Raw genomic sequence first — 24,715 nt, 5'->3', positions numbered from 1 at the left:
TTGAATTAATTTAGGCACCAATGTGCAACATAGATACACACTATGACTCTCCCCAGCAGAGTCACCACTTTTGTTAGTCTCAAATTCTGATTTCCCTCTTATCCCCCTGTAAGAAAATGAATAACTTTGTCTACATATGAAGAGATCAAGGAAAAAAGAACATTAGAGTAACATATAACAAGGTTTTGAGAACCTTCTACACTTTGAACTTGTCCAAAGTTCAGGCGGGTATACCTTTTGTGAATACTTTCACACTTTTAAATGAGATCCACAGTAAACCAATGTCAAAAGCCAGTGGATTTCATCACCTCAACATAAACTGAAATATTTAAATAAAAACTTATATACTTCTTCAGTATTGATCTTCAAGAAAATTAAATTGAATCCCACAAGTACTAGTGCCTTATCCAAGCCACAGAGTCACCTAAATCAAGCAATAATTTTAGACAACTGAACATTATGATACGCCTCATCATCTCAGCTTTTATGAACCTCATACATGCCTAACATATACATAGATCCTTTCCCATTTAACTAAAATAATTCATCAGATTCATGGCAATAGATAATAGATTTGCTGACAGAAATATTCCTTGCACATTTAATCCCTCTCCTAAAGAGAAAAGCTAGAAATAATGTCTATAAGATCGCCTTACAATCCATGCTCATTTGAACAATCCTAGATTATCCAAATGAAACCAGCAAACTACATAATGCACACCAGAAGACAAAGAAATTTTAGGCCTGAAACTTTGATTTATATATTTATATTCATTCTTGAAAATATTACATCATCCAGAGTCATCTCCATGAAACCAGAAAAAGAAACCTAAATATATTTTGCTAGAGTTTCCTTACAAAATTCTTATGATCATGATTTCACTAGTCCTGGTATCCATTTATAACATTATGGATGCATACAAGCTTCGAACATTCCTAAAAAAGTTTGTTACAAACCACGATACTCTCCAAGAAACAGTTACAAGTCTTTTTCAATATCAATGACCTCTTCCGTTTGTTGTTCTGCTACAACCTTTTCTATCTACTCTAGAGTATCTTCATTTTGTCTGATATATTTGTCCTTCCACTCTTGGAACATGTCATCACTTGGCCAAGCAAAGCTAATAATCTTTTGTTTCATCCCTTCTAGCCTTTTCCAAGTGACCCTTAACTGCTCAATTTCTATTTCTATGAAACCATAATGTGATTTCACCTTTTCAATCTCTTCAATTGTCTGGACAAATAAGGATGTGTCATCAGTGTTAATGATTTCATTAACCCTTTGGGACAATTTGTGGTCCAGCTCTTCTAGCCATGCCTTCTCCTCTTTCAACTGAATTGGACCAATAAAACCCCCTAGAAACAATTCATATTTTTGATCTGAATATTCTTTTCTATATAGTTGGGCTTTTCTTTTTACACCTGCCCTTTTCATCTGAGAAAATATTCATTTCTTTTATAAACTCACTAGTGGACCTAAGATTGTCATTTGCCTCTACATCTGTATGGGATGAACACATGAGCTCTAACTCCTTACCTCTAGGCATCCACCTATTAAGAATTAGTTCTAAGGTGGTTTCATCCTCTCTTAATTCAATCAGAATATTCAGGATCATTTTTCATAGAAATGTGTACAACAGAGGCCTTGACCAAATCAACAAACTTCAAAATTGTGGCTTTTACCTTTTCTTTATACTTGCGTGCAAACAATGTTTGAGCTTGTTTCAACTTTTCCAACTCCTGTTGGATAGTTTCAGCTTACTCGAAACTAGAAGGCATAGGAGAAGGGGGATATTCTATAATGGGACTAGTAGGTGGAGGTCTTGTCGGAGAGGAGGCTATCATGAGAGTAGAGGATTCACCTGGATGGTGCTAACTTGCCAATTGACTCTGAAGTCTAGCAATAATACTGTCTCTTTTGGCTACTCCTTCTTTGGCCTCATTGTTAGCCTATAAGATGGCTTCCAATTTTAATTGGAGATTAGCCTTCTCTTTTTCCTCCTTTTCTGCTACTATCACACTAAACTTTGTAGTTTCCAAGACCATGCTTGCAGCTTCCACCACCCCTGTATCTTGGACTCTTTTTACAATCATGCTTCCTAGAAGACTAGAATTTGATACACCTTTCCTCCTTTTACTCTCATCCTTCTTCAATGACCACATCAGTAGAGTGCTGGCATTATGTGAACCGGTATGAGAACATATTGATATTGTATGTTGTCAATATGCTGAAGAGGTGAGAATCGACATATGTGAGGACCGGTATAACACCGTGAACCAGCATTTGTGCCAAAGTGAAGCAGTATGTTTGTTCAAGGTGAACCGACATATGGTTATGGGAACCGGCACATGGAAGCATTGTATGACTACCGATTGGTAGTCTCAACTTCAGGGTTTTCGGTTGAAGTACTTCAAGGCTGTGTGGCTCAACTGATGACTTTGTGTGATGAGTTAGCATGGTAACAAAGAATAGATCATCTTGCCATGTAAGCCTTGTGCACGTGAAGGATCTTGCATGAAGGAGATTGTTCCTATCTACCTCACGAATGTGCAAAGTCTATAAATGGTGATAACATGTGATGGGTTATCAACCGCTATGAAATCGGTGGAAAACTGACGATGGAGAATGTCTTGAGATTGGATCAAGACTGTTGCATTTAATGCAGTGTGCTCAATGGTCAGGATTGAACCATTTGAATTCCTTAACCTAACAGGTTTTAGGGTTTAGGGTTTATGCTACCGACCTATCTATTTTCCTATAAGGTCGATGTTGTGATTCTTTTTGAGGTTGTGGGCAAAAGTTATGTGTGTGTATCCAAGAGAAGAGATACATGATTCTTGCTAGACCAAAGGATATAAGTGATTCCTACAGAGTGTAAGTTCAGAAGGTGAGGAGGAGCTTAAGCGGATCTGCATTGGCATTGTGTGTTGTTACCAAATCATTGTAATACCTATTGATCTCTAACCACCTCAATAGTTGAGAAATCCCTTAATAGGGTAGCGTTAACCAACTTGCTATAAATCCTTTAATAGGGTGGCTCAAAACCATTAAGTTCTTGAAATCCTCTAACAAGGTAACCTTTAACAAGGTTTAACCCTTAACCGGGTATTCTAGCCATCCCTTAACTGGGTAATCCCTAACAGGATCGGTTCCTAATAGAACCTATTGTATCAGTCTTTAACCAGACAAGGCTCCTAATAGAGCAGACTTCTAAAGAGTTCAAAAACAAGCTTGTGGGTATTCATCCCCACCGTGGTTTTTACTAGTTGGGTTTCCTCGTGAAAAATATGTGTGTCATGTGTGATGTCTTCTTCATGTGATGCTTTGTTGTTTTCTGTCAAGTGGTGAATCATGTTGATCTAGTTGCTTATATGTATATCTTTGATGGTAGATTACTTGTTCATGCATAAGGGTGAAATGGAAATGAAGTGTTAGAGTATATGAGAAGATAGGTGTCAACCGGTTTATGCTTGTCTCAGTTATTTTGGGTTTTGCTAGTTGTACTCTATTTAAGGACCAGTGTTACTATTTGTCTGTCAATGCATAGTGTCTGCTGACAAACCGGTTTAAGAGTGTGTTTTTGTCTGTACTGATTCACGCCCCCCTCTCAGTACCGGTTTGGTACTATTTTGTTTATCATTGAGTTATCAATTGGTATCAGAGCATCCTCCAGGTCCTCTGTGTTATAAGCTTAACCACTTGAGGTAAAGATCCCTGTCTAATGATGAAGAGGGAAGGTCCAAAGTTTAACAAGGAAAATTTCAGTATATGGAAAGACAGAATGAAGATATACATCAGAAGCATGGGTGCTCAACACTGGAGCTATGTTGAGAATGTCTATGTTGCCCCTACTGGTACTCTCACCGATGACCAAAAGAGAGAGATGCAGGAGAATGGGCAAGTCATGGAAGTTTATCTAACATTGAATTTATTGATGTCCAAGATAAGGTAAATCCTAAAGAGGTATGGGATACTCTTGAAAATATCTATGGTGGTGATGAGCATGTAAAGCAAGCTAAGGAAGAAAGCCTTAGAGGGAAGTTTGAAGAAATGCAAATGGTTGAAGGTGAGACCATTCAATAGTATGGAATAAGAATCAAAACCGTTGTTGGAGATATCAAGAGTGTAGGTGGTAAAATAGAAGATTCCACTATGGTAAGCAAAGTTCTGAGATCCCTATTGTCGTTCTATGCAATAAGGGTTGCTGCTATTTAGGAGGTGAGATCAATAGACAGGACTAAGGTATCCCTAGACTCCATCATTGCAAAGTTGACAGCCTATGAGCTAAATAGTTTTGATGGCAGTGCTCAAAAGACTGAATCAACTTTTAAAGCTTCTGTTGTACCATCCAGAAAAGGAAAAGAAGCTAGCACTAGTGGTGAACCAAGACAGAGTAGAGAAATGGATGACGAGGAGATTCTGATGGCATTTGAAGCTCTCCTTGCCAAGAAACTTCCTAAAGGAGCCGGCAAATACAGAGGTAAGCTACCTTTGAAATTCTTTTCTTGTAATTGGATAGGACATATTGCTGTAAACTGTCCTAATGGCGACAACAAGGACAAACCGGAAAGGTTTAAGAAATTCAAAGGAGGAAACCGGAGAAACTATTTTGTGGCAGTTGATGAAGGTGTCACAGATGAGGAATCAAAGGATGAAGAAAATGAAGATATTGTGTTTGTTGCTGTCAAGGAAGATGTGTTAGACAAGAAGGCTCTTATCTCCCGGTTTGATAATTTCAATGAGTGGATCATTGACAGTGGCTGTTTTCACCATATGACTAGTGAACGGAGCAAGTTTTTGTCCTTGGAAGAGTATGATGGTGGTGTGGTTCACTTTGGCAATGATGCACCATGTATGGTCAAAGGCAGAGGGTCCATCTCTCTGAATGGAAAGAGTAGTGCTGATAATGTGTACTGGGTTGATGGTCTTAGACACAATCTCCTAAGTGTTGCCCAGCTGAATGACAGTGGCCTCACTTTGGAAATCAAGAATGGAGTTTGCAAAATCAAAGGAAAGAATGGTGAATTGGTGGCCACCGACATGCAGACCAGAGGTAACCTATTTCAACTAAATGCAAATATAAGTACATGTCTTATGGCTAAATTTGATGATAGCTAGATATGGCATAGACTCTGGCATGTAAACTTTGATAACATTGTGAAGGCTAGTAAGATCAAGGCAGTTAGAGGGTTGTCAGTGTTAAGCAAACCAAATAACACATTGTGCAAAGAGTGTCAATTGGGGAAAATGTCTTCCTCAACCTTTAAAGGTAAATCTTTCACTGCTGACAATTTGCTTGATCTTGTGCATACTGATTTGTGTGGTCCTATGAAAACTAGGAGTGTGCAGGGTGATAGGTACTTCATGATTCTCACTGTTGACTGCTCAAGAATGATGTGGGTCACATTCTTGAAAGAAAAGTTTGAGGCCTTTGTGAAGTTCAAATCTTTTAGAGCATTAGTGGAGAAGGAAAGCGGTAAAAGGATCAAGTGTCTCAGAACTTATCAAGGAGGGGAATTCACTTTTGGTGAATTCAACAAGTATTGTGAAGAATTTGGCATCAAGAGGCAACTGTCTGCCCCCCGGACTCCACAGTAGAATGGCCTAGAAAAGAGGAATAACCAGACTATGGTTGAAGTAGCTAGAACCATGTTGATTCAAGGAAAGGTAGCTCACACCCTTTGGAGAGAAGCGGTGAGCACTGTAGTGTACACAATGAACCGGGTACTCATCAAGAAAGGTAAGGATAAAACTCCTTATGAGTACTAGACCGGTAAGACACTTGTGGTTAGCTACTTTAGAGTGTTTGGTAGCAAATGTTACATCAAGAGGAGTCAACACCAGAGAAAATTTGATGCAAAATGTGATGAGGGAATATTCCTAAGATATTCCACCAAGAGGAAAGCTCTCAAGTGTTTCAACAACAGGACTCAGAGACTTGTGAAAAGCATCAATGTAAGAGTTGATGAAACCTCTGAAAAACTGAGGAAACTGGCAGTGTGCAAGCGGTAAGTGAACTAGTTGCAACCTTCTGGGAACTGGTTGTCAGTCAATCGAGTCCCAACAATAGTGTTTCTACACCGGCAGATGTAGATACTGACACTGATGGAGATGAGGATGAAGAAGAAAAGAAAGAGGAATCTATCAAAACCATTCCTCGGTATGTCAAGCTGAATCATGATCCTAAGCATATCATAGGAGATAAGGATGCAGGAATCCTTACAAGAAGAAAAGTCAGAGAAAACTCATGTATGATCTCTGAATTTGGGCCTAAAACATTCAAAGAGGCACATAAGGATGAATACTGGATCAAGGCAATGGAAGAGGAACTTGACCAGATAGAGAAAAATGGTACATGGTCTTTGGTACCCAGACCGGAGCATAAAAATGTCATTGGTACCAAATGGGTATTCAGAAATAAGCTGAATGAGGATGGCACAGTGATTAGGAACAAAGCCAGATTGGTGTGCAAAGGATATGCTCAAGAAGAAGGAGAAGACTATGGAGAAACCTTTTCTCCTGTAGCTAGATTGGAAGGAGTTTGTATGCTTCTTGCATATGCAGCTTTTAAAGGCTTCAAAGTATATCAAATGGATGTAAAATCTGCATTCCTAAATGGTGTACTTGAAGAGGAGGTGTATATAGAGCAACTAGATGGGTTTGCCCTATCTGAAGACAGTGACATGGTATGTAGGCTACATAAAGCCTTATATGATCTAAAGCAGGCACCTAGAGCATGGTATGAACATCTACATTCCCATCTTGTGAAGATTGGATTTGAGAGAACAAGTGAAGATAGCAATATCTACTTGAAGTCTAAAGAAGATCAGATCCTAATCTGTGAGGTATTTGTTGATGACATTATCTTTGGTGGAGATGACAAGATGAGTCATGAGTTTGCAGATGAGATGAAGAAAGAGTTTGTAATGTCACTCATAGGGGAGATTAAATTCTTCATTGGACTGTAGATCCAGTAGATGAAAGATGGAATCTTTATCACTCAATCCAAGTATGTCAAAGAGGTGTTGAAGACCTTTGGCATGGAAGATAGCAAACCGGTTGGTACTCCGATGGTGACCGGTTGTAAACTATCCAAAGAAGATGACTCAGCATTGGTTGATGAGAAGGAATATCGATCAATGATTGGTAAGTTGCATTATGTAGTGCATAGAAGACTAGATATTGCACATATAGTTGGCATTACTGCAAGATTCTAGAAAAGCCCAAGAGAATCCCACTTGGTTGCAGTCAAGCAGATTCTTAGGTATCTGAAGGGAACTATTGACTATGGATTGTGGTATCCATATAGCAAGGATTTCAACTTGAAAGTATACACAAATGCTGATTGGGCAGACAATATAATGACTGGAAAAGCACAACCGGTGGTGCATTCTTTCTCAATGGTAGACTGGTCTCATGGATGAGTAAGAAGCAGAGTTGTATCTCTCAGTCTACATCGGAAGCAGAGTATGTTGCAGCTTTCATGAACTACACTCAGACAATTTGGATGAAGCATGTATTAAAGGGCTTCAAAGTTCCTGTATTAGAATCGCTAAGTATATTTTGTGACAATACTAGTGCAATTAACATCTCCAAGAATCCGGTTTTACATTCTAGAACCAAGCACTTTGAGCTTAAGTATCATTTCTTGAGGGAAAAGGTTCAGAAAAAAAGAGATTGCACTGGAACATGTTTCCATTCAGGAGTAGTTAGCAGACATATTCACCAAGCCTCTCCCAAAGGCTACATTTATGTACTTAAGAGGTGAATTAGGGGTGTTTCCCCTTCAGGAGGTAAACTAAAGGTATATGCTCCACATCAGTCAGGTATTGCATAGTCAAATTTTTCTTCAAGATTGATGTGTTGAAGGATGCTACTCCTCAGGGGGAGCAGCATAATGGAACAGGGAACCTTGTGCCTCCACTTTGGCATTGTTGTCAAAGGGGGAGAAGATGTGAAGCAAAGAAGATATCTATAGAAATTGGGGGAGAAGATGTGAAGCGGAGAGATATCTTTGTATATTGCCATCAATGCCAAAGGGTGAGATTGTTGGCATTATGTGAACCGATATGAGGACATAATGACATTGTATGTTGTCATTGATGTCAATATGCTGAAGAGGTGAGAATCGGCATATGTGAGAACCGGTATAACACTGTGAACCGATATTTGTGCCAAAGTGAAGCAGTGTGTTTGTTCAAGGTGAACCGGCATATGGTTATGGGAACTGGGACATGGAAGCGTTGTATGACTACTTGTTGGTAGTCTCAACTTTAGGGTTTCCGATTGAAGTACTCCAAGCCTGTGTGGCTCAACCAATGACTTTGTGTGATGATTTAGCATGGTAACAAAGAACAAATCATGTTTCCATACAAGCCTTGTGCGCGTGAAGTATCTTGCATGAAGGAGATTGTTCCTATCTACCTCGGGAATGTATGAAGTCTGTAAATGGTGATAACATGTGATGGGTTATCAGCTGCTATGAAATTGGTGGAAAATGGATGATGGAGAATGTCTTGAGATTGGATCAAGACTATTTCATTTAATGCAGTGTGCTCAATGGTCAGGATTGAACCGTTTGAATTCCTTAACATAACAGGTTTTAGGGTTTAGGGCTTATGCTACCAACCTATCCATTTTCCTATAAGGTCAATGTTGTGATTATTTCTAAGGTTGTTGGCAAAAGTTTTGTGTGTGTATCCAAGAGAAGAGATACGTGATTCTTGCTAGACCAAAGGAGAGAAGTGATTCTTGTAGAGTGTAAGTTTAGAAGGTGAGGAGGAGCTTAAGTAGATCTGCATTGGCATTGAGTGCTATTACCAGATCATTGTAATACCTGTTGATCTCTAACCACTTCAATAGTTGAGAAATCCCTTAATAGGGTAGCTTTAACTGGCTTGTTGTAAATCCTTTAACAGGGTGACTCAAAACCATTGAGTTCTTGAAATCCTCTAACAAGGTAACCTTTAACAGGGTTTAACCCTTAACCGGGTATTCTAGCCATCCCTTAACCGGGTGATCCCTAGCAAGATCGGTTCCTAACAGAACCTATTGTATCAGTCTTTAATCGGATAAGGCTCCTAACTGAGCGGACTTCTAAAGAGTTCAAAAACAAGCTTGTGGGTATTCATCCCCATCGTGGTTTTTCCTAGTTGGGTTTCCACGTGAAAAATATGTGTGTCATGTGTGATGTCTTCTTCATGTGATGCTTTGTTGTTTTCTATCAAGTGGTGAATCATGTTTATCTAGTTGCTTATATGTATATCTTTGATGGTAGATTACTTGTTCATGCATAAGGGTGAAATGGAAATGAAGTGTTAGAGTATATAAGAAGATAGGTGTCAACCGGTTTATGCTTGTCTCAGTTATTCTAGGTTTTGTCAGTTGTACTCTGTTTAAGGACCGGTGTTACTGTTTGTCTGTCAATGCATAGTGTCTACTGACAAATTGGTTTAAGAGTGTGTTTTTGTCTGTACAGATTCACCTCCCCCCTCTCAGTACCGGTTTGGTACTATTATGTTTATCATTGAGTTATCATACAACAGCATTATCGTTGCTGAAGGTCACTCCTTCCATGGGTTTGGTTTCCTTCCTTACTGCTTCAAGAACCAGAGCATCAGCTATATCCCATTCAATATCAATGGCCTCTTCTGTTTTTTGTTCTGGTGCAACCTTTTCTATCTACTCTGGAGTATCTTCTATTTGTCTATATATTTGTCCTTCCACTCCTGGAACACATCATCACTTGTCCAAGAAAAGCTAATAATCTTCTGTTTCATCCCTTCTAGCCTTTTCCAAGTGACCCTTAACTGCCCAATTTCTGTTTCTATGAAACCATAATGTGATTTCACCTTTTCAATCTCTTCAATTGTTTGGACAAATAAGGATTTTTCATCAGTGTTAATGATTTCATTAACCCTTTGGGACAATTTTTGGTCCGGCTCTTCTAGCCATGCCTTCTCCTCTTTCAAATGAATTGGACCAACAAAAACCCTTAGAAACAATTCATATTTTTGATCTGAATATTCTTTTCTATATAGTTTGGCTTTTCTTTTTACACCTACCCTTTCCTCTGAGAAAATATTCATTTCTTTTATAAACTCACTAGTGGACCTAAGATTGTCATTTGGCTCTGCATTTGCATGGGATGAACACATGAGCTCTAACTCCTTACCGCTAGGCATCCACTTATTAAGAATTAGTTCTAAGGTGGTTTCATTCTCTCTTAATTCAATCAGAATATTCAGGATCCTTTTCATAGAAATGTGTACAACAGAGGTCTTGATCGAATTTGCAAACTTCAAAATTGTGGCTTTTACCTTTTCTTCATACTTTCATGCAAACAATGTTTGAGCTTGTTTCAAATTTTCCAACTCATGCTGGATAGTTTCAACTGACTAGAAACTAGAAGGCATAGGAGAAGGGGAATATTGTATAATGGGACTGGTAGGTGGAGGTCTTGTTGGAGAGGAGGTTATCATGAGAGTAGAGGATTCACCTAGATGGTGTTGACCTATCAACTGACTCTGAAGTCTAGCAATAATACTGTCTATGTTGGCTACTCCTTCTTTGGCCTCATTGTATGACTTTAAGATGGTTTCCAATTTTAATTGGAGATTAGCCTTCTCTTTTTCCTCCTTTTCTACTACTGCCACACTGAACTTTTTAGTTTCCAAGACCGTGCTTGCAGTTTCCACCACCCCTGTATCTTGGACTCTTTTAACAATCATGCCTCCTAGAAGACTAGAATCTGATACACCTTTTGTCCTTTTACTCTCATCCTTCTTCAGTGACCACATGACTAGAGCAGCATTATCGTTGCTGAAGGTCACTCCTTCCATGGGTTTGGTTTCCTTCCTTACTACTTCAAGAACTAGAGCATCAACTATATCCCATTCAAGGAGGATTAAAACATCTGCCTTAGACACCATCTCTCTTCCCTTCTTAGGAGTAATAGTATCAAACTCTTTAATAATTTCTTTCTTCACGTCTTCTTCCACCTGAGTTACATCTCTGTGAGGTTGTTCACTCTTCCTTTGCTCACATCTGGCTTTAAATTGTTCCATATTTTGCTTCCACAAAAATTGCATTAAATCCCCCGGTGTAACAAAATTAATGTCAGCCAAGAACTCCTCACTAGCTTGCTTAACAGTAAGGTCTAATTCTTTGCCCTTTAGCTCACCATCAGTCAAGTTCATTTCAGCACTAGGTGGCTCTTCTGGCATCCCCTCTTGGGTCTCCTCATATGTGTAGGCAATCTCCCTGAGACTCCCTAACTGCAACAATTGTTCGGCCACCACCTACTCATCTCCTATGTGGATAGGGGACTGAGATGGAGAATACTGAGGTTCACTAGTTTCAACTTCCTTCCCCACTCTTTGCCTTTTGGGGGAATCTTGGATGTCAATGACATCTTCAATTGCTCTTTTCCCTCTTGGAGTGGAAGGCTCACCTGTCACTAGCATCATCACACTGTACTTTGATTTCTTATGCATCCTTCACAAGGGAAGGCTTAGATAGGACCAATTTAACCCTATCAGGATCATTTTGCATTATAACGTTCCTTTTTTCTTTCAAGGTTTGCATGAGGTCTTCAAAATAAAGAATCAAGAATTTGAATTTTTCCTCAAAAAGGTTGAAGCTAGAAAGAGGGTCATAACTACTATCAAATTGATGAATAAGTCAAGAGCCCTTTTATTTGCAACCCACTTCTCCTTCCTCGGTTCCTGCTCATCTAAATTGAATTCATTCCTAATTAAATATTCATGGAAATAAAATTGGTGAGGCCTACCTTTACATGCTGCCCTCTTTCTAAACATGTCGTTGAAAAAGTCCTCAGGGTTTGCACATCTTGAAACTGCAGTTGACAACCTATATGGCTTAAAGAATTCTTCAAAATATTTCTAGCCACCTTTAGTGATCACAAAATGATGGGCCACGGTAATGGTTGGGAAAATGGTCCCTTTACCCCTATTTGTCAGCTCTACCTCTTGTACACCTCCAATTTGCCTCAAGACTTCTACAATTCCTATCTTCAATGGGACCTGATAGGGCAATAGATAGGGAGTACCTCTCAAACCATACACTCTGAAAATAGTAGAAACAGGGTACAAATACATATCTCCCCAATTGTGAACAATCTTAATACCCACAGCAAACTCTTTAGGCCTGAGGAATTCCAAGAGAGCCTTAGGAATCCTAGGGTTTTCTGTGCACAAAAGAATCCTAATTTTAGATGCAAAGCATCTATCAAACTTTAGATAACTAGCATCCTGTCTATCCCAGGATAAAATAGTGCTCCAAAGTTGAACAGGCATCTCTTCCTTATCTTTCACCTTAACCAAATCCATTTCCTTTGCAAAATAGTCAACACCCTTGAACAAAAACATGTGTATTAGAAAAGAATACCATCCAAATGGTCTGTCCACCTTACCATTTTTTATCCCTACTAGCCTTGCATGAATTGCATTAGTAAGGTATGGCACATAATCAAATGTTATTGTCAGAGAGGGGTTTAGAATTTGTGCAATCATCAACATGTAATGGGTTGCCATGTTTTTCTTATATCTTCTCCAAAAATCTGACACAATGCCCAATACATACCCTTAGCTCTCAGAGTAAACAGATTCAGGGAGAAGGGTTCCATTGTACTAGGGCCTACAACTGTTAACCCTCCTATTTTAACAAAGAACTCTTTCAATGGGCCACTCCTAAGGTGATCCCTTTGTGCATCATAAACCTGAGCCAGTGATTCAAAATCAATAGGCTCTAACAAATTTGAAGCCTCGCTGAGCTTAAACACACTTCTGAATTCATCATCATTAATTTCAATCACGGTTGATCCTTTCACATTATTGATACATCTAGCTATAGGGTCATAATTTTGGGCAATCAAAATCAATAAATCTACATCCATGAACACACTAGGAACTATAAGCTTCCCCACATCCAATTTCCATATGCTATTTAAAGGGGCAAGGGAATTTCTCTGATCAAAACCTACTTTAAACAATCCTAAACCTGACAGCCCTATTTGTGGATCCCTTAACCAATTACCTTTATCATATAAGCCATCCCCAATTCTTAGACGAGGGTTCTTTGGTACTAATTCTTTAGCTTTAGCCCTAACATTGGTTGACATAGTTAACTGTTCCAAAAAATCATCACAAATGTTCCTATCCTGGTAATTCACTTTTCTTACCAGCTCCCTTCTTGGTGCCATCTTGATAATGCAACTATATTGATTGAGACTTGCACAGATCTCTAATGAAATAATTCACACATTAATCACTGACTTCAGACCAAAATTAGCAAGAAAAAGCACAAAAAACCTGTTATTCACTTGAAGAAAACTGCTCTACACCAATTGCTCTGCAGCAGACTCATTGAAATGATGCCAACATTCAAGTTGATGCGGACTCTAATACGGAAAGTTGGCATTGAATTTTAGAAATTAATCATGCATGCTTCGGCCATCACCTTAGAATTTAATTCACAAATTGAATTGAAAAATGGGCTCCAACGGATCATAAATTCTCTGAGTATTTCCTCTGTTTCGTTGTTTCCCTATTTCACAAAGCTTAAAACCTCTGCACCTTTCTTTCATGAAACAATGACAGTCGCTAGATCACGGGAACTTGCACTGCTTTTATTCCATCCAACCTTTCTATGTTAGTGACTTGTCCTTCCTTCTTTTCGCTATTTCGCGGGTCTTAAAACTTGTGCAAATTTCCTTCGCGAAGCAACGTCGGCCATTAGATCATGATCCACCTGCCTGATCTTTATTTCCTACAATGACCGTCAGTCTTATTAACTAAATGCGCATCTCCTTGATGGCTAATGATTTTTGCCATTTCACAGAGACTAAACTGTGGGCATCTTTGGGCTACAAAACAATGACAACCTTTGGAATGACCATGAGATGAACACCTTTTAACATTCTTTAGACCTTTCAAGTGGGCCCTTTAACTCAGAGACCACTTGCTTTATCTCGTCACCGGTTAACAAACACCACATGGCAGTCAGCTATTTGCTCAGGAAGTTCCATCGGGTTCCATTCTGGAACCACCACGTGCTTTACTTCACTATTCTCCACATAACTGCTAGTTGAACCAAGGCGGGCCCTCAACTACCCTTCAGAGCCACGCGCACTTAACAAGTCACCATTACACTCTACGGAACAAACCATTTGTGCTGCCATGTCATCCATCATGTGATTTCCACATCATTTTGCTATTTCACAAACATTAATCTCCACTTTACTTTAGGCCACGAATCCATGACAACCGTCCGATTAAATCATACTAAATCGGCCTTTAACTTTATGACCTGCCTGTCCTTCGGGTCCACCAACCCCTTTTGCCATTTCACAGAGCTTAAAACTTAGGTTACTTATCTTCATGAAGAAGCGGTATCCGTTAGATCTCAGGAACTTGCTCGTCGGTTACCCTTGCTATGACCACCTCACCTGGGCCCATCACCTTTTCGCTTCTTTGTGAAAGGTAGAACACATGCATCTTCTGGCCGCGAATTAACACAAGCCGTTGATATTTTCTAAACCGATCATCCTTTAACCAAAGAAGTCGCTCGCATTTGGGACCCACCAAGTCTTTCGTTGTTTCGCAGAACTTATATCACGTGCATCTTGGGCTAGAGAATCAATGCGAGCCATTGGATTTAAAGCAAGATGCAGTCCTTTAATCTGATGGTCAATCCATCTGGTCAGGCCTACTTAGCCTTTTCTCTATTTTGTGATCATTAACTTGCTAGCATTTTTTCCTAGTGAAACAATGACAACCACAAGATTAACAATGAGTTGCACAATAATTAAGGGGCTCGACAAACATTAAAACAAGATAAAGGGAAAGGCGCACAGATTTAAAAAATTAAAGGACCGCCTAGGGAAATAACTAATGGGGGGACACTTTTCATGATAGATTGACCCTTCTCTAAGTGGTAAAAGTAACTTAGAAATAGAACATAAGGGTTTTTTGCAAACATAGGAAGGGTTAGAACTCAAAAACCTTAAACCCTCTTCTGATCCAAGAAAATCAGAGGCAACAAGGCCATACTAGACACATTTTTTGTAGACTTTTAGCCAATTATGGAACAAGAATATCGAATTTTAAACAGTGATAAGAGCCTCTATGCTTGATACTATCCTTAAATTCCTTCACATACTCACAGGTCACTAAGACTTTGACATGGTGCCTTAGACTTGCAAACATTGTAGAAGATTATCATTATTCCTTGAATCCCCCCTCTTTGTGATTGTTCACAATCTACTAACCTTTTGTGTTCATCATAATTTTATGCTTCACGTATTATTTGATTGCCATGCTTTTTTTCTTCAAGAGATCTATCATCCTTATTGTCACTACTATTTTTTATTAGATTGTACTATTGTTTCTTTAGTAGATCATTGCCTCAATTATCATGATTCTTCCATTGTTTCCTTTTTTATGCAAATCCTTGAAGACCTTTGAGAATTTTGAGGTTGGAAGTAGTGTTGAGCACTGCTAAAAAAGATTACCAAATTATGTACTTTCTCTTACAATGAGAGAAAACATAAAGGTGCAAATGACTTGAGCTTCCATGCTTAGTCTTCACTTCCATTTAAGTATTTTTGTTTCTACTTTATTCTCTTACTCAAATTATTCCTTGACTACTATAAAATAGTTTCATGCAATCTCACATGTGTTTCAAAATATTGGGTTTGGAAAAGATGTTCTCATGGCATTATGAGGTGGGACAATAGGCTCATGTGACATATGAAGATAATGTGCAAACCTCACATGTTCCATAATATGATCTAACCATTCTATTGTTCTCTTATCTTGTCTTCTTTGCATGTAATTAGATTCCTTGATGACTGTCATTTGGTCTTTATGATAGTGATGAAGGACCCTTTGGCTAATATTCCATTCCATGCAGTGTTGTCATTGTTCCTTGTTTATTTACCCTTGTCCTATGTTAAAACCTTGGCTTATCCATTGATTTCATCAATTGTCAATAAGATGTAGTGCTACAAAGAGGTCAAGGATCTCAAGAATTGTTATATCTCTACCCTCTATTGTACCAAACCCTCTATTTTAATATGGTTATCATCATTATCACAAATTAGTTTTAGTCATGTTACTCTTAAAAGAACTATCTTTTCCTTTATTGGTGAACTTAATCATTGTTCTCTTTATCAATAAGATTGTATCTTGGTGATATCTTGACTCACAAAGACAACAATATTGTCATCATTTGTCTCAAATCTATAGTCTATCATATTGACTGCAAAAAATAACTAGCCATATTTCCTTGTTCAAAACATTTACAATCTCTATCATGCTATCTCGGGCTCTTTTCACCAATTTTCTCATATAACCTCTTATTTTTTTTAACTGCTATGTCTGATATGTGAAAGGTCTCAGACATTCATATTACCCCTTTTTCATACTCTAACAACCACAGTTGAATGTCCAATGACATCCCCTTAATAACTATGAATTCATTTACTGCTCCTTGCCGCCATCTTTTCAACATTGCACCCACAACAATTTGATATTTACATAATACCTTTTGTTACACTACCCTTACCAAGATGAAAATAACAATAACTAGTGCTTGACATAGAAATGTGATGGCTTTCTTGGCTTATAAAATTTTCTAATGACATTGAAGAAATCTGTAAGCCATATTTACATTAAACTCTCATCCCCATATACAAGATCAATATGAAATATAAATTATTGTTTCAATGCAATGGTTTATCATTAAATACACATATAAGAATGTTGATATTTGAAGACACAAAGTCTAGTGTATCTGGACTAAAAGCATACTTGAAGACTCCTGCAATGCATTATATCCTTCATTAAATTTCAACCAATCTTCCTTGACTTTAGCCACCATTAGAGTTCCATGTTGATTAATGAAACAAATTGCAAAGACAACTAGGGCTTTCTCTTACGTAAAAACTCAAAAAACTTTGTGAAATAATCTATCCCAAATGCACAAGAGTTAACTAAGGTGAGTTAATGTAGCAACCTGAGTTTTTCTTTAAACAAATATTTTTCTCCCCACACTCAACTGACCTTTAACTTAGTCAAAGAAAAAGAAGAAACCATTCACTCATTATTTAATAAACTATTACATAGGAGAGGATATGCATATTTAAACATTTATTTGTATTATGTTACATTTTGGACCAAAACTTATAAAACTAAAACACTCTCTCTTTATTTGGACAAAATGCAAAAAAAGGTTAACAAGTTGTTGTCATGGGGATTTGCACCTAATGCAAGTGTGAAGAACCTGTAATCTCATGAAACATGGGACTACTCTCAGGATGTGGGTGTCCTACTATGAGAGAAGACCTTCGGATTATAGGTCGGCTTCCTTTTTGATCACCTATTACTTAACTGAAATTGACTTTGGAAAAGGGATAGAAGGATATGCATAAAACTGAAAATTAAACTACTAAGGTGATCCACCAATGACTGAAAATGACTTGTTTTGATATTGAACTCACAACAATCCAACAATGAAACTAAAAATAGCTCACAACTCTATAATGCATTCTTGCAAAAATTATTCTTATGAAAGGCTAAGCTTTCTTCTATTCACAAATGGATAACAAATCATGTATCCAACAATATTGATAAAATATAATAACTTCCACAAACACAGACCTGCACTATAGCATGATACACCATGAACTCAACATTGAAGGAAAATAGATAAAATGAAGGATTATTAAACAACAATCACAACTATTTCATCAAAATCATTCACAACATTACTTAAAACACATAAATAAGAGAAGAAAACAACTTTTTATTGAAAAGAAGGAGGCTTTCTCATTACAAAATCTGAAAAAATGCTCATGAAAATCTAGAAATACTCATAAGGAATGAGTCACAGAAATATCAAAGCCTACTCCCACCACAAGTCTCCAAAAATCATAACCTTCCGCTAGAGAGGACTGAGTGAAAAAGAATGGCTTATATCAAAAAGCCTCCAAAATTCAAAAAAATGAATTTTGGCTCTCAAAAAGGATGTGTTGTCATCAACTCACCTCTCCCTCAAAATCAAGCACTTAACTTAAACAAAATTCCTCTAAAACACTTAAACAAAATTCCTCTAAAACAACATATATAAGAAGTTATCAAATTGAAGACAACCTCTTGGGGTCGAATTCAACTGAAAATCCCTCCAAAAAGGGAATATAACTGCAAGAAACAAATAGTTGACCCCCTCAAAATCCTCTTTGACTAAAGGTATATCCACTTGGACTCCTTAACTAAAGTGAAACTCACAATCAAGTGATTTAATCACCTACTTTTTCTCCTAATCTTAGCCAAATCACCTCAGTTAACTCCTAAACTCATACTAACTCAAAAGAAACTAAGTCATTACTTTTCCTTATGCTTCAAAGACTCAATGTATGGCATCCCCTATTATTTAATTTTCAAGATATCATTCATTTAAAGTGATTTATATCATCACTTAAATGAAGATTTGCAATTTGAAAATAAATGCAAAAAATAAGGGAATCTGATTTAAAACCCTAAAGGCCTATTTGACTAAATTCAAATAAGTGTTTAACAAACACTTAAATAATTTCAAACATGAAGGAAGATGTCACGGGAAATTTGAAAAGAAAACTTTTGTTTAAATTGTTTTAAAGGTAAAAATCCCTTCTTTTCATCAGGTTCTCTAGGGTTTGAAACCCTAGCCAAAAGGAAAAAGTATGAAAACATTTCATCCTTCTCATTTGTCTCTTCACTGTTTGGAGAAGGGTTGTTTCTATGGTGCCTATGGTTTAAGCTTGAAAATATTTTATAGCTTCTATTTGTAGGGGATTTCCACAAGGAAAGCGAGGTAAGACCACCATGTTTTAGATTTGCTCCTTTTGTTGATCACCCCTCATTCTGTGAATGGCTCTATCCATGATATGACTTGTGAGGCCTCACCTCGACTCAGTCTGACATTCAGTGGATTTTACATTTAGACTATTATGGATACTTTATTTTGATGCATTTTGAGACTTAGAACTTATATGATTTCAGGATTCGGATAACATTGCTATGTTTTGATGATTTACTTATATGCTTTATGAGATAGAACACTACATGATTGTTAGATAGGATGATATTGCAATGATAGATGTCGTTATTAAATTTGCAGGACTTTACTATGATAACAGAACTATGATGTATGGTTAAGTTTATGTGAATTGGGACGAAATTGCTTATGTGAAATTGCTTGATAAAAGATGTATTTAATCTATGCAGATGAAAATTGTATGCAAGTGATGATGTGTATTGTTATTCCTTTGAATTATATTGTATGTGGATATTTGAAAGTACTAATGTGTAAATTGAGATGCGCAGGAAATTTACCATGTGACCATGGAAAATTACGGAGAACCAAACCTAGACTTATGTATGTTCGTAAGCCAGGGGTTGTCTATTTGGAGAGACAACACCCCGTTTGTGTTGTATTTTATTCGTAATAGTATATGTTGCATGAGTGTTAAGTGTTATTTAAATTTAATGTGTAAAACCCACAAGAGACGATTTCATGTTTTATTTTGTAAAAGTGTTTTATTTGTGTCACTTGACACGTGTGGATTTAAATTTAAATGTTTTATTTTTGTCTCTTGGTGGGAAAGTGTTTAACTATAGTTTCTTTTTAAATAATATAACGTGTTGTCATTAATACCTTGGAAAAGAATCTTTGGAGTGGTCAACATATGTTTGACCCGAAAATAAACTTCAGAGGGGTTTAAAATGGGTTAAATGAACACCTAGGGGTAGTTTAATAGAGTTTCCTAAAGCCCATAAGGTATACCTAGGGGTTAGGGGTCATTTTAGGCAAGTTTCTACTTTTAAGTGACCTTTTTGACGCTTTAAAAATTGGCTTTTTTGAGTTGTGCGAAAATTGAAAATTAGAAGTTTAAATCTAATTGAGATTTTTTCTATTCGAATGAGAGTCTTTTTGCATTCTGCTTTACTTTCCTTTTTGGTTTTTAGAAACTTGTGAGAACTCAGTGAATGAGCTTCTTAAGCAAGAATTTGGGAATTTGAGGGTAATCACCAACTCTCCATTTTTGGAGACAAGAGAATTTTTGAAAAGAAAATAATAGTTTGGAATAGAAAATTTGACTAAGGGTAGAAGAAGAAGATCCGTGGATTGGGCAGCTCTTCCTCAAATATTATACTACCATTGGGCAGATTAAGGTTGGTTTGATTATTCTTAAAAATGTCTATGTTTCTTGTATGTGTTTGAGAGTATGATTGGTGAAAGAAATCTGTGTTTCTTTTGAATGTCTTGTTTTAGAATTTCATTTGGAATTTTGCATTATGCTTTGTTGTGTTTTGGGAGTTTCTCAAGACCTCTTACTCTTGGGAGAGAGGAGGATCTTGTGGGTGGTAGCAGTGACAACCCTCGAGTGAGAGACTCTCGTTTGAGAGCGATCACAAGGGATCTTTGTGTGACCCTTGCTGCATGGCCTGTTTGTGCAATGGGGGTCATAAGGAGGGATATAAGGCTAGAATGCCTTTGGGGGGCATAAGGAATAAGGGGTTGAGATTCTTGATGTATTTTTTGTGCCATGAGGTGGCTACTTGTTTTTCTATACTTGCAGTTCTCCTCAGGGTATTGGTCCACTACCACCCTTAAAAAAGGTCATCACCAAAGTGTGGTGCTGTGAAGCCAAGTTGGGAGAGTGTCTGAATCTCTGTGTGTGTATTTTTGTCTTCTATGTGTTTGCATGTTTGTTACCCGTCTAGGGCTTGGTTCTCCGAGCTCGGGGGTGGCTACCAGATAGCCTAGGCTGGGAGGTGACCACTCTGTGGTCAAATTTGTGATTTATTATGCAGGAAAGTCAAGAGAAAGGAATAGGACAAGAGAAAGGTTGCAGAAGATTATTGTTGAAGAAATTTAGATTTATTTGCAGTTATTAGTTTTGTTAAAAGAAATACACCCTCATTTGTTGAAAAGAGAGGCAAGTTGTAATTTTGAAAATAGACATGAGATTTGTTGTTGTAGTTAAATAAAGAAACATCCTGTAAATTTGCAGAATATCGTTAGAGTTGTAAAAAGCTAGATATGCTTCTATTTTCTATAAAAAAAAGAATTGCTTTTTGATTTGCATGCAATAGTTGTTTTTTTTGCAATATAAAAATCAGTTTATTTAAATCTGAGTTCTTCTTTTTAACTAAAAATCTATCTCCATTTTAATTGCAGAAAATCATGAATTGTACTTGTTGTTAACATGTAAATAAAATTAATTGTTTTATTAGTTGAGAAATCAATAAATGTATTTGTTTCAGAAAAGTATAATGCTTTCTTAAAATAGTATTTCTTAAGTTTAAAAAAAAAAAAAAATCTTAGAATTTTGTTTCCTGCATACCCATAGATTACAATATATAGATTTCTATATAGTTCTGGAAATATATATTTATCCATTAAAACAGACGTAATCCATATTTCCTTTCCTACAATGGTATATCAAAATCTTTCATGATTACGATGTTAGTTTGAGAAAAAAAATAAAAATTTAAAACTATTAGTCATAAATAAATATTTATATATATCTATATGCATGTAGAAATCATGGGTATATTTATATATATTTTTATATAAAACATGCCATATAAATACCCTACAAAACAAATGAAAAAGAGAGCCTAAGTTTATTTACCATATATATATAAATATATATATATATTAATTTAGCATAATGAGATTACTTTGTTATTTTTGTTTCTTTTAAAAAAAAAATTTGCATGTAAAATTAGCATTGAGAAATATATATAAATGTATATATTTATATATATATATATATAAATATATATATTTATATTATATATAAATAAATAAATAAAAAAATTAAAAATAAATAAATTTTAACACAAAAAAAGGGGCCGAAGCACTGTGCATCACACAGTGAACGGTGGAGCCGCGCACTATGCAAAGCACAGTGGACGGCAGCGCCGCACACTGTGCAGTGCACAGTGAACGGCGGGGCCGTGCACTGTGCGCTGCATAGTGGGCGGCAAGGCCGAACACTGTGCAGTGCACAGTGGGCGGCCATTGCCGAGCCGCCACCAGTGAAACCCCCGCCTTTCTTTGAGTTCGCCCTTCACCGTATTCACTCTCTCAGTTCGGCCCTGCAACGCGGGGTTTGAACAAAACCAAAAAAATATATATATATCAAACCCTAGCCCAGGTAGGGCTAGGGTAATAAAATAAAATAGATTGTTTAACTCTTGTTTATAAATTAAAAAAAAAAAATCCCTAATTAGGGATTACATGGAAATTGATTTTTTTTAAAGTTGTGGAAAATCTATATTTAAGATTAGATAGGGTTTTCAATTTAGATAGACGTGGGAAATCTAATCCCAATTAATTATTTTATTAAATTAACTATTTGTGAAGCCTTGATTAAATAGAAAAAGGAGATTAATTCCTTGAAAGCTAAATTGATTTTTGGAAAGATAATTTTCCTCGTCGAATAATGTCATTTAGAAAATTAATTTGACACTTTAATCCATTAATTTAATTAATGTTTTAAAATGAAATTTAGACAATATGGCTTTATGGGAGATCAATTTTTATCTTCGTCTACCCATTTAAATGAGTTTAATAAATTAAACTATCGACTTTATTTGATGAGAAAATAAATTAAAACATTTAGTTTCCGCAAATGAATTTTAATTATGTTTCGATACTTAGTTAGTATCATAGTTAGTACGATCTTTGATTGGCCAACATGTTAACACATGTCGTGATAGTAAACTTGGTTATTTAACTAATCGTTTAAAAAAAAAAATCGTTCTGTTTTTGCCCTAAATTTTGGGCATGACATGACTGTTGTAGGGTTGACATGCAAGGGTTGTGATTGTGCTTTGGAATTCTTGACACCATTCTTATTCTTGTGTCTCTACACCCATTACATTCTTGTGATATATACATGAGGATTTTATATGTATTCTAGCCAAAATGAAACTCTGAGATTCATGATTTCTCTAACAACTTTGAGACATTTCATTACTGCTCTTTGATTACACCTTATTTGGAAGGTTTAACATTTCCTCTTTTGATTTTAAGACTGTAACTACTTCTCTTTATGAATATTGTGGATGGCCCTTGTATGAACTTTCAACAATGATTTGCTTCTAGCTTAGAGCTTTGATTGTGCATTAAAAGTTGCTAACTAATTGTGACTGTACTTCTGCATTATGGACACTTTTTCTCTTTAACAATGAATTGACCATTGTGTCTCTAATGTTGGAGATTAGAAATAGAGTGGGGTTATTTAAGAACAAGCCTTTGATGGGACCATGTGATCTTGGGCCTGTTATCTCTAATGAAGTTTCTTGCACTAAGATTGGCATACCCTTCATATTAAGTTGCTCATGATCTTTGACAAGAGGCTATTGTATTATTCTTTGCATTATGTGCCTTTTAAAGTCTGCCTCTATCTAATATCTAGGATTAAGATTATTTGAAGATGGAGCTCCATTTCATGATTGGTTATTGCTTTGATAAAGGCCCTATGTTCTTGAAGTTTTAGAATATTTCTTGCTCACAATTCTTTAAACTTCTTGGACTACATCCTTGTTAATAATGATCTCATAAAATGATTGTTCTTTACCCTATGTGTTGCATAATAAAAACAACTCTCTTGACTTGGTTTGATCTTCATGTCCACTGTACTTGATAGTTGCTCTTCATATTACCACATAACTGTATCTTTAGAATGAATGTGACCTCTTTATGGAATCTCGTTACTTTCTTCCTTTGTGGAATATACAATATAAACTCACTGTATATTGCTTCTTTGTATTGCATTGTTTTGATGCTGCCATGAATGAATTTTGGTGATAAAGGGTTGCTACAAGTAGTTGGAACTCTTCTAGGCTAAATTAGTATCATAGTCCTTGTTGACTTATCATGGGGGCTCTTGTACAAGACTGTCCTTTAGCAGATTTGAGGACTGATACCCTTCTCTTAGAGCTTATTGTTATTTTGAAAACCATTGATACTAAGAAGCAATAAGGTTGTCTTTTGATGAGAGTCTCATACTTTATTAACTGCACTTTTTTAAGAAATAGTGATCTTTCTTCAACATATGAAGGATATATGTATTTTGAAGGAGACTAGACCAAACAAATTTCCACAAACTCTTAGGTCTGCATTAAGGATTGTATCTTTTCTTGGCAGTCAAAGGATGTTGAAGGAGCCTTTTAAAATCTGAAATTCATTGTTCTATTAATAATGCCCAAAAATCTGAAAATGATCTTTGTGAGTTCCATGTGTGAATTAAACAATGCTTGTAATTTCTTCCTTGACAATAGTACTTACTACAAACCAATAAATGTGTTGAGACCACTCTTTTGAAATCTACTCTATGATTTGTAGCTCTGTTGCCATATGAAACTCAGATCATTGCATCTTTATAATATTCAGGGTGGTGAAGCTTGTTGGAATTATTGGATAAATTGATTATGTGTTGCATTAATGTTTTGTCATTGATGTTAACACTAGCTATTATGGTTGGTTACCGATAGACAGGTTTTTGTTACCGGTATAAGATCTAGTGTTACCGACAGAGGAGACTATCTGTTGGACACTTCTAACATGTTTGGATCTATGGAATATGTTTGGTTACATGTGGTACATTCTTCTAGAGCATGTCTTGGTCAGTTGGTA

The sequence above is a fragment of the Cryptomeria japonica genome, chromosome 4, assembly GCF_030272615.1.
Source record: "Cryptomeria japonica chromosome 4, Sugi_1.0, whole genome shotgun sequence".
Classification (NCBI taxonomy): Eukaryota; Viridiplantae; Streptophyta; class Pinopsida; order Cupressales; family Cupressaceae; genus Cryptomeria; species Cryptomeria japonica.
The sequence above is the reverse complement of the archived record's forward strand: the minus strand, read 5'-3'. Positions refer to the sequence as shown.